This window comes from Arachis duranensis, chromosome 10 (genome assembly GCF_000817695.3).
Source record: "Arachis duranensis cultivar V14167 chromosome 10, aradu.V14167.gnm2.J7QH, whole genome shotgun sequence".
Taxonomy (NCBI): Eukaryota; Viridiplantae; Streptophyta; class Magnoliopsida; order Fabales; family Fabaceae; genus Arachis; species Arachis duranensis.
Window position 1 is genome coordinate 27,086,691 of NC_029781.3, and position 11,439 is coordinate 27,098,129.

Below are 11,439 nucleotides of genomic sequence, written 5' to 3' on the forward strand. Positions count from 1 at the left end.
TAATTGTTACTCAATAATGGAGAATATGTTGGAGTTTTGGAGATGCTTTGTCTTCTGAATTCCTGTAACATAATGCTTTCTCACTTTCATAAGTGCAAGGCTCCTTCCATGGCAAGCTGTATATAGGGTGTCACCGTTGTCAATGGCTACTTCCCATCCTTTCAGTGAAAATGATCCGAATGCTCAGTCACAGCACGGCTAATCATCTGTTGGTTTTCGATCATGTCGAAATAGGATCCATTGATCATTTTGCGTCTGTCACTACGCCCAACACTCGCAAGTTTGAAGCTCGTCACAGTCATCCAATCCCAGAATCCTACTCGGAATACCACAGACAAGGTTTAGACTTTCTGGATCCTCATGAATGTCGCCAACAATTCTAGCTTATACCACGAAGATTCTGATTAAGGAATCTAAGAGATACTCATTCAATCTAATGTAGAACGGAGGTGGTTATCAGGCACACGTTCATGGATTAAGGAAGGTGATGAGTGTCACGGATCATCACCTTCTTCATAGTGAAGCGCGAATGAGTATAAAATTGCATTAATTCATCGAGATGCTGCAGAGCTCCTCACCCCCAACAATGGAGTTTAGAGACTCATGCCGTCAAAGAGTATAAAATTCAGATCTAAAAATGTCATGAGGTACAAAATAAATCTCTAAAAGTTGTTTAAATACTAAACTAGTAACCTAGGTTTACAGAAAATGAGTAACCTAAGATGGATAGTGCAGAAATCCACTTCTGGGGCCCACTTGGTGTGTGCTGGGGCTGAGACTTAAGCTTCTCACGTGTTTGGGTTGTTTCTGGAGTTGAACGCCAGGTTGTAACCTGTTTCTGGAGTTGAACTCCAACTTGCAACCTGTTTTTGGCGCTGAACACCAGACTGCAACATGGAACTGGCGTTGAATGCAAGTTTACGTCATATATCTTCGTGAAAAGTATAGACTATTATATATTTCTGGAAAGCCCTGAATCTACTTTCCAACCCAATTGAGATAGCGCCAATTGGACTCCTGTAGCTCCAAAAATCTTATTCCGAGTGCAGGGAGGTCAGAATCCAACAGCATCAGCAGTCCTTTTTCAGCCTAAATCAGATTTTTGCTCAGCTCCCTCAATTTCAGCCAGAAAATACCTGAAATTACAGAAAAACACACAAACTCATAGTAAAGTCCAGAAATATGAATTTTGCCTAAAAGCTAATAAAATTATACTAAAAACTAACTAAAACATACTAAAATCTACATGAAATTACCCCCAAAAAGCGTATAAAATATCTGCTCATTAGTACACAACAAACCTTTTGTAAAAGAATGACAAAAACATACATATGACATTACTTTAATACAAATTCAAGTTGAAATAGATTATGCAAAGTTTGAAAAATGAAAATTAGTTTGGCTAAAAGCAAAAATATTTTCTCAAATATCTTGAAAGATATTTAGGTGTACAATCAAATAAAAACATGTATTAAAACTGCAATATGGTTGGAAGAAGATTAAGTTGCATTACGCCAAAACAATTTTCAAGTTAAAGATAGAATATGTGAGATTTGAAAGATGAAAATTAATTGAGCTAAGGACCAAAATATTTTCTCGAAAATCTCAAAAGACACTTAGGTACTTAATCAAATAGAAGTATATAGTGAAATTGTCGCAAAGTTGGAAAGAAATCAAATTTTGTTCAGAAAGAAAAATTTGAGGTAAGATTTTTAAAGTACATAAGTTTTCAAAGTTCATATAAAGAAGTGCATACAAAAGCTAAAGACAATCTTATCAAAATTTTAAATAGTTGTGGACATAATTAGGCAAGATAAGAATTGAGTTGAAATTTCTTCAAAGAGAATCTGATACAAGAACTTTAGAAGGAAATAAATTCACATTTCAAGGAAAAAGTTTAAATCAAAGGAATTCGGATAGGATTCACAAAGCACATCAAATCAAACAAGTTTTCAACTGGTCTGAAGGAGTACAAAGCTCAAAAAGAAAGACAACTCAATCAATAGCAAATTCTCAAAGATTTTAACGATCACTTTGATGCATCAAACAAGTTCAAAGTTGGGTCAAAGAGTACATGAGTCAAGAAGAAGAGTTTAGACAAATAAAGGCAGGCATTCCAAAGAATTTAAGCAAACATATACAGTTAAGATTAAACGAAAATGCATATAAACAAAAGAATAGGGCTGGAAGGTAATCAAATTACATTCCAAAAAAGAAATCCCAAACAAAAACTTCAAGACAAACCATGAAAGAACAAGTCATATGACACCAACAGAATTCAACAGACATAAATGAGTAACTTCGAGAAACAACTTCTAACGTTCCCAAAATCCACTATATGTGTTACCTATAACTCCTATATCATCCATGATAATCTATTAGTGTTCCCATATACCTAACCTATTAGCATTAAGATGGCCAAACTTAATACCATGATACATGCAATGGTAGACTAACGGCAATAATCAACAAACTGTCATATACATAAAACTCTAACTCTCGTCATCTGGACAAGACTTACAACATGAAAAACACTCAGAGTATGCAATTTAAGCATAGTCAATCTATTCCTCAGGCTCTATATGAAAATTTGCTCTGATACCATAATGTGACACCCTTACTACTAGAATATCACGCTTCCGGCTGTGCCACTCTGATAGCGTAGATATTATGATGACTTTCACATATATAATAATAAGATAAAAGCTTTAACTCAAAACCGTATAAACTTTTATTTTGAAAAACTAGAAATACTTTCTTTTCAAAAATGTACGTACACATATACAAAGCCATTCACAGCACTTCATATATATATAAGAACCAGAGTTCTTTATACAACAACTTATAAACATTACAATTCACAACTCGTATCCCTCTTATAAAGATATAATAATAATGGCGAGGAAAAATAATCACTAAGCTAATACAACGATATCATATAACCAAAAGCACAAGAATCCCTTCACAAGCTTATTCGTCCATAACCAGAAAAGAGAAGTCCGTATGTAATGGTAGACTAACGGCAAACTTAATACCATGATGCATGCAATGATAGACTAACGGCAATAATCAACAAACTGTCGTATACATAAAACTCTAACTCTCGTCATCTGGACAAGACTTACAACATGGAAAACACTCAGAGTATGCAATTGAAGCATAGTCAATCTATTCCTCAGGCTCTACAAGAAAGACTGCTCTGATACCATAATGTGACACCCTTACTACAAGAATATCATGCTTCCGACTGTGCCACTCTGATAGCGTAGATATTATGATGACTTTCACATATATAATAATAAGATAAAAGGTTTAACTCAAAACCGTATAAACTTTTATTTTGAAAAACTAGAAATACTTTCTTTTCGAAAATGTACGTACACACATACAAAGCCATTCACAGCACTTCATATATATATAAGAACCAGAGTTCTTTATACAACAACTTATAAACATTACAATTCACAACTCTTATCCCTCTTATAAAGATATAATAATAATGGCGAGGAAAAATAATCACTAAGCTAATACAACGATATCATATAACCAAAAGCACAAGAATCCCTTCACAAGCTTCTTCGTCCATATCCAGAAAAGAGAAGTCCATATGCAATTGTAGACTAATGGCAAACTTAATACCATGATGCATGCAATGGTAGACTAACGGCAATAACCAAGAAACTGTCGTATACATAAAACTCTAACTCTCGTCATCTGGACAAGACTTACAACATGAAAAACACTCAGAATATGCAATTGAAGCATAGTCAATCTATTCCTCAGGCTCTACAAGAAAGACTGTTCTGATACCATAATGTGACACCCTTACTACCAGAATATCACGCTTCTGGCTGTGCCACTCTGATAGCGTAGATATTACGATGACTTTCACATATATAACAATAAGATAAAAGCTTTAACTCAAAACCGTATAAACTTTTATTTTGAAAAACTAGAAATACTTTCTTTTCGAAAATGTACGTACACATATACAAAGCCATTCACAGCACTTCATATATATATAAGAACCAGAGTTCTTTATACAACAACTTATAAACATTACAATTCACAACTCGTATCCCTCTTATAAAGATATAATAATAATGGCGAGAAAAAATAATCACTAAGCTAATACAACGATATCATATAACCAAAAGCACAAGAATCCCTTCACAAGCTTCTTCGTCCATATCCAGAGAAGAGAAGTCCGTAAGGGGTGAAAACCTAACCACACGGTCTCACCAGAGGAGTTTCAGAATTGTCATAAGAAGATATATAAAAGAAAGTTACTTTCAATCGCAGTGATAACCACTCGTCTTATGAATCCTTTTTGAAAACCAATGGTTAATCATCCAAAATCCAAAATTCATATTTTTCTTATAAAAGAAAAACTTAAAAGTTACTTAGACTATATGAATGATCAACCTGTTCCAAGCATAGGTTCATTAAGTCTATGGTGAATCAACTTGATTTTTCATACTTTGCTAAACCTCAAACACAAACCAATCACGACCTTCGGTCCAAGCAACTCAATCAACACCCAATTCATCACAATTCAACCAATCAGTCATAAACACAAGTAATGAAGTTCAAACACAATCAAGAGTAATTACATCAAGTATATGAATTAGCAGTTAAATAGAATTATTCACATAGACAAACCAAGTACAATATGCATACCCAAACAAGGTCACATAGATACATACAATGCATGCCTGTTCTAATGGCCATGAGCTCATGTGTCAGTTACACTGCTAGAACCCGACACATCCGGTAGCTAACCTGGACATTGTCTCTCTGATTGTGCATCTTCAGAAGGTATATAATCCAGGGTTTAGTGCCCTACTACCTTCTCCTAGAGGCAAATATCAGGGGACATAAATCCGGAGAGAGTACCCTACCACATTCCCTTGTGAGGCCATGCCATACGGATCCAAGGATTAGTGCCCTACCACCTTGCAAAACAGAGAGAACCACGAATAATTAGGATTAACTAATCACCCCAAAATACAATCCTTTTCATAGTTAATCAAAATTAAATAAAATAATTCTTCAACCCAAGTTTTTCAAACAACACTTCCAATAAAGTCTCTAATTTTTATGAAAATTTTGGCAGTACTTTCCTTAAAACTCGAACTTTACCATCCTTCAAGGGTTCCATCCAAACCACATTTATCAAACTCTTTTCAACATTTTCAAAACTGAATCATTACTCAATATAAATATATAAGTTAGATTTCCAACACAAAATCCCTTTCTCAATATAAATATATAAAAATCTTATTTCCAATATGAAACCAGTTTTTAGTATAAACAATCGAATTAACTTTCCAAATCAATTTTCATCAACAACCGCACACCAACCCAGGCAAACAATAATTCAATCAAGTAAACAATCAAATCCATAAGACTCACATAATCACAAAAATATATTTTTCACATCAATATATATTTATAACAATTCTATGATATAAAATAAGTTTTAATAAAAACCCTACGTTGAATAGTCGAAACCCACAAAACCGAACACGTCTAAAAACCTTATTTCTCTTAACCATTAGTAGCGGCAGCTGCAACCACAACTCCATTATATCCGCAGCCACAGCAACAACTTTAATTTACCAGCATAAAATAACTAGAACTCGATCCTCAGGCATTAACGTTGCAAAAACCTTAATAATATATAATAGAACAGCGACTAAAAGGGTTCCGAATAAGGAACAACTTACCGTACTTACGAATAAGCGAGAGAACGGAGCAGCGGTAGCTCTGATAATAATGCAGCAACTTGATGTCACATGCAAGAACTGGAACTCAATCCTACGTTACCAGAACCTCAGAACCTTTAACAACTTAGAACAAAATACTGATTTCAAGGGTTTTAGAAAAGAAAATGCTTACCAAGAAGACAGGGGCTCCAACGGCGGTTTCCGGCGGCAAGAACGGCGGTGACAACAGCGGACATGAACAGCGGAGCAGGCGGGATGTGATAGCAAGGAGCATGGCGATGCGAGCAGGCTATGCGAGCTCCCTCTCTGACCTCGCAAACTCCCTCTCTCTCCTCTACGGACTTTCTCTCTCTACTTCGGATTGACAGCGACGGCGACGGTGCTCCACGGACGGCGACGATGAGCATGACACTAGCGATGGGATGCAGCTCCTCCCTTCCTCTCCTTGGCGGCGGTGGAGCGGGCTCCATGATGGAATGGCCAGCTCGGAGTAGCTCTTTCCCTTTCTCTTTTTCCTGATTTCTCTGCTCTCTTCCTCGACGTGGGTGTGTTATTTTTGCGTGTGAGTGTGTTGAGAGTGAGGAGGTGAGGGTGGGAATTGTGAGTGAAGAAGTTAGGGTTTAGTGTGTGAGATGAAGTCAGGGTTAGTGTTTGTGTATGAAATTAGAGATTTTGGGATTAAGATAGTCCATTAATTTTAATAAAAATAAAATGATAGGGTAATAATTTAAAACCAAATTAAATATAAAATAATTATTTTTGAAATACCATTTAATTATCAACTAGTAATTTATTTTCAAGTAAATACTAATTCAATAAAAATTGGAGATAATTAAATTAATTCTCCTGTATTTATAAAATATGGTTCAAAATTAATATATTCAAATTAAAATATATAAAATTCTCATTATTTTTCAATTACTAAAACTTTTAAATTTTGAATACGAAAATTGTCCAATTAATATAAAAAAACTTTGAAAATATAATTTTTTATAATATAATAAATCATAAATAACTTATAATTTAATTTCTAAAAATCCGGAATTTTACAACAGCTCAGATGTGCTGAGATTCAAAAAAAGACCAACACCACCAACAGCCTAACGATGTATTTGATCATCCACCAATATATGCATATGTGGTGATATTTGGGAAAAGTTTGCGTACAAAGGTATGTGGTGACTCGGCTGGCTGGGATGGGTGTGGTGACTCTGCTGGCTGTGGTGGTTGTGCTGGTTGTGGTGGTTGTGGGTGGTAAGAAGGAAATGACTGAAACACTGCATAATGTTGTGGTGGCTATAGTGGCTGCTATGGTGGTTGATATAATGACGTGATTGCTGATGTGGTTGCTGAGGAATGACATCCGACAACCTCAGCCACGTCTCGAATAAACCCAAGTACCAACTTTGGTAATCAGCAGATAGTCTGAAGTGAGAGATTGGAAGCAGATGCCTCTCTTGCAATCGAATGTCGTGGCAGTTTGTCCATTCCTTTATCCATCTGGCATATATCTCACTCCAGTTATGGCACTGTACTCCGCGAAGAGTGATGCAATGCTAATTCATGTGATGACTTGTGCAGGCTCAGGGGGCATTGTGCATACCCATACTAGCGCGTGACTCGGTCCGCATGGTGCCATTTGACACACTAGAATGACAGCAATGACCCCACTGTGTCACACACCTCATGGTGCGCAAGTAGGTCAGCAGGTATGATGAGCCCTTTATACGGCCATCTGACAAACTGTAACATATTATTAGAAAATTAGATTATTAATATCATAAATTAATACTCCTATTGACTTTATCCATGTAGTCTATTTCAACTCCAACAGATGCCTTACTCTTCGACATCCACGCTCTATTTCGTAGATGATGACTCTATTTGCAACATGTAACATTAAAATACAGTTTACATTATGTATTGCTAGTAAAATATAAATAAAATACAAGTCAATTTCGATTAAATTATATATTGTTACCTCTGTGCAATCGATATTTCAGCTGGTGCAAGCTGCTGGCTTAAAATGGACGCAAGCCACGATATTCACTCCCACGCCCAAACGAACAACAGATTAAGCTGGCTATCCATCTCCTTGCAATCGTACCGTGATGCATGGCACAGTGACCTGTAAAGATAAACGGGAGTTGCTGCCTCCAACTGTAAGTGTGAATCTATGCAAAATTTTGAAGCAGTGGTAGATACTTCGCATGGAAATATGTCGTCGACTTATCCGTAATGAGGGTGGTACCCAACAGATAGAAGATGTGACACCTAACGTATCGCTGAATAGACTCTCAAGTGTCTAAAGGCTGTTTCTCTCTGATATGGTGAACATATGACAACTTTATGTAACTTTTGAGGAACTACTCGCACTGGGTTCACTACTGAAAATTGCCAAGCTCTAATTGACCAGAAAATCATGACTATTATCTGTCCATTCGATCACAATTTCTCCATCAATTGGTAGGCCATATATATGTGCCACGTCTTCGAGTGTCACCGTAACCTCACCGACCGATAATACGAAGGTGTGAGTCTCTGGCCTCTACCTTTTCACAAGAGAAGCTAGCAACGTAAAATGCTTTCTAATCTCTCAAATTCTTGAGATCTGGTAGATCAGAACCATTGGACAGCGACCTTGGAAGTCGCCCAGCCGAATCATCTAAGGTGGCTGACTCAATCAGGGAGGTCCTCAATGAATTCTTGAATGTGTCCAAACTCATAGTTCAATCAAACAGAGTTGCTCAAAAACTAGCCTTTGAAAATGAAAAAGCTTGGATCAAATGCCAAGAACGAGTAGGCTTGATGCTTCAAAACTTTGAAGATGAGATGGGGGCTGGTGACAAGAATGCTGACTCTAAATCGGAATACAATCTCTCGGATGATTAATGTGTTTTCTGATTTCTGGTTCTATTTGGTTCTTTTTGAACTTTTGTTAACTATTTGGATACATTTTTGTGATACTCTGTTAAACACTTGGTTATTTTGGATGCTAGTTATATTTTGAATATTCTGCATTCCAATGTTATTTTTTGCAGGTGCACCCCTTTGATGACAAAAAGGGGAGAATTGGCTGAAATTGAAATTAAAGAAAACAGGGGATGAAATCCTTTGTGAATTTATGATCACCCTTGTTTCAATAATTTGTTGTGGTGACCTGTTTAATGCATTTGATGCATTTGAATCACTTTTTGAATTACCTTAGTAGATATGCTTGCTGAATTCTGGATTAGGAATTATTTTTTGGCAGTTCCTTTAAGCTTTGATATGTAAATAAATTCTGATAGTTGCTGTGTTCTGAGATAATCATGCTTGATTAAAAATGTCTTCCTTGCTGTGATTATTTTGCTCTGATATGTTGGCTGGAAAATCTTTTCAAATAGCTTGAAACAGCAATTTCTTGAAACATCAAAAATTTTTTTTGTTGATATGAACTCAATTGCTTTGTTGAGTTTGAGTAGAAAATCAATTTTATGATAACAAATGAGTTTTGTTTATCACTCCAATTATACTCATAAATCAAGCCATTCAACATCTTACATGTAATATGTTGAATAACATTATTGTCTTAGGCTTGATAAAAATTGTTACAGGTATAGAGCTTCCCTTGGTAAAATAGAATACACTGAAAGGGAGCCATGTAACAATTGGAAAGGAAGAAATCCAAGTATTCAAAAAGGGAGTACTATAATCTTTGATTTCTTTCTATTTCAATTTTTAATAATGTTTGTCATTAAGGGGGAGATTGATGAGTTTGAAAAACTCTAAACTAATATTAGTGATGACTAAATATTATTAATTTGATTAATTACAAAATTATTAATTTGATCTTAATTCATACTTGCTTAATTAATGATTTTGTTCGTGCAGATTTTTTATTTGGGCCGAAATATAACAAGCCCATTGGAATAATTTTTCTCAGCCTTATTATTAAACTATTGAAAACATGTTGGCTGAAATTATGGTTATGTATTTGGGCCAAATTGGATTATTATTGCTACAAGCCCAACTACAATCTTTGCTAAATAGACCAATGTTTGGTCCGAAACCATTAAGCAAAGAAAGCAAAGTTTTATTACTTCCAATGAATCTCACTTTTCAAGTTGTGATGGACTTTAAATTCAATTAAACTTGAATTGACTTGCATTGAAAACATGAAAGAGAAAGAGAAAAGTGACTTGATGGCTTTAATGTAGCTTACACGCTACTACACAAAGCATGGGGAGTTGATCTTAATTAATTCATTTGTAATAACACTCATTACTCATAGCTTTGATTTTTCTCTCTTCTCTCTCATCTCTCTTCTCCATTTTTGGTCACCTCATAGAGAAAGAATGGAAGCTAAGCTTAGTCACCAAAAAGAAGGAGAAGCAAGTTACAAGACCATTGTAATGATGGTAAGAAAAAGAAAAAATAAAAAGTATGTTGTGGCTGAGATCTTCAACCAAGAAAGGTAAGATTTGGTGAAGTAAGCTCAGCCTCTCCATACCAAAAATGGAAGAGAAGATCTCGGTCAGAGGAAGAAAATCCTTGGAAGGATGGCTTGACTCTGATTTTGCTCAACCACCACAGGAGGTAGCTACAGTGGCTACGTGATGGAGGAGACAGAAGTTGGAGTAGGAGAAGCTGTCATGCATCATGAAGCATCAAGGGCTAGGAGTCCTTCTTGGAGTGCAAGGCAAGATGGATGGCTCGGATTGATGATTATTGATGACCAAGGAAGAACCAGAGGTAATTGCATGTTGGTTAATGCATTCGGTTTCCTCTTCTCTCTCTCTAGCCGAACCGGTTTTGCTTGAAGAAGAAGAAGTTTAGCTTGGTTTTTGGTTTCAACCGTGGAGGCTTCCCCTTTTATAAATAAGGGAGAACAGCCAGGGCTTAAAGCAAGGAGTGAGAGTGCAAGACACAAGGTTCACATAGCTACCTAAGCTAACAGAAGTTCTTCTCCTTCAATGTACTTCATTTTGTATTTTTCTATTTAATTTTGTCTGTCTTGAGTCTCATGGAAAAAGGTAAATAGTGAGGTTTGTAAGAAAAAGTCATAGAACGGAAAAAGGCAAAGAGTGCAAAATTAAAAGAAAAAGCCATAGATGTCCTTAGAGGTCCTTTGTACATCTGTGTTGTGTTTCATGATTCTGTGGAAATCTCCTTGCAAGTTGGGTTAGCATTTAGCAGTTGAAAGCTTGGCAGTGACCAAGTCAAGTTCAGGATTGGGGTTTAGATTCTGGACTTGTCCCGGATAGGAAGGGTAGTTCCTAGGAAGAATTGGTGTTTGTAATCAAGGATGATTATAGTGAAATTCCATCATTATTGTGATGGAGACTGGATGTAGGCTGCATTACACTTTGCAGCTGAACCAGGATATATCTTGGTGTAATTCTCTCTCTCTTCTACTCCATTTCTGATTCTGCTGCACAGGATACAAAATTGAAAAATATCTCCTGGTTGGTCACGAGACAAAACAAAAAAATCTCGTGGCTAGGCACGAGACAAAAACAAAAAATATCTCCTCAAGTGTTATGAAGGACAACAAGGGTTACTAAGCCAAAAAAGGGGCTAAGATTCAACTCCCATTCTCTTAGTCACTGATAAACCATCAATACTATTTATTAATTTTAATAAATACAATCTAGAATAAAATAATAATATAATAACAGAAAACAAAATAAAAAATAATTATAGAAAATTAAAATTTTTTTATTAATAT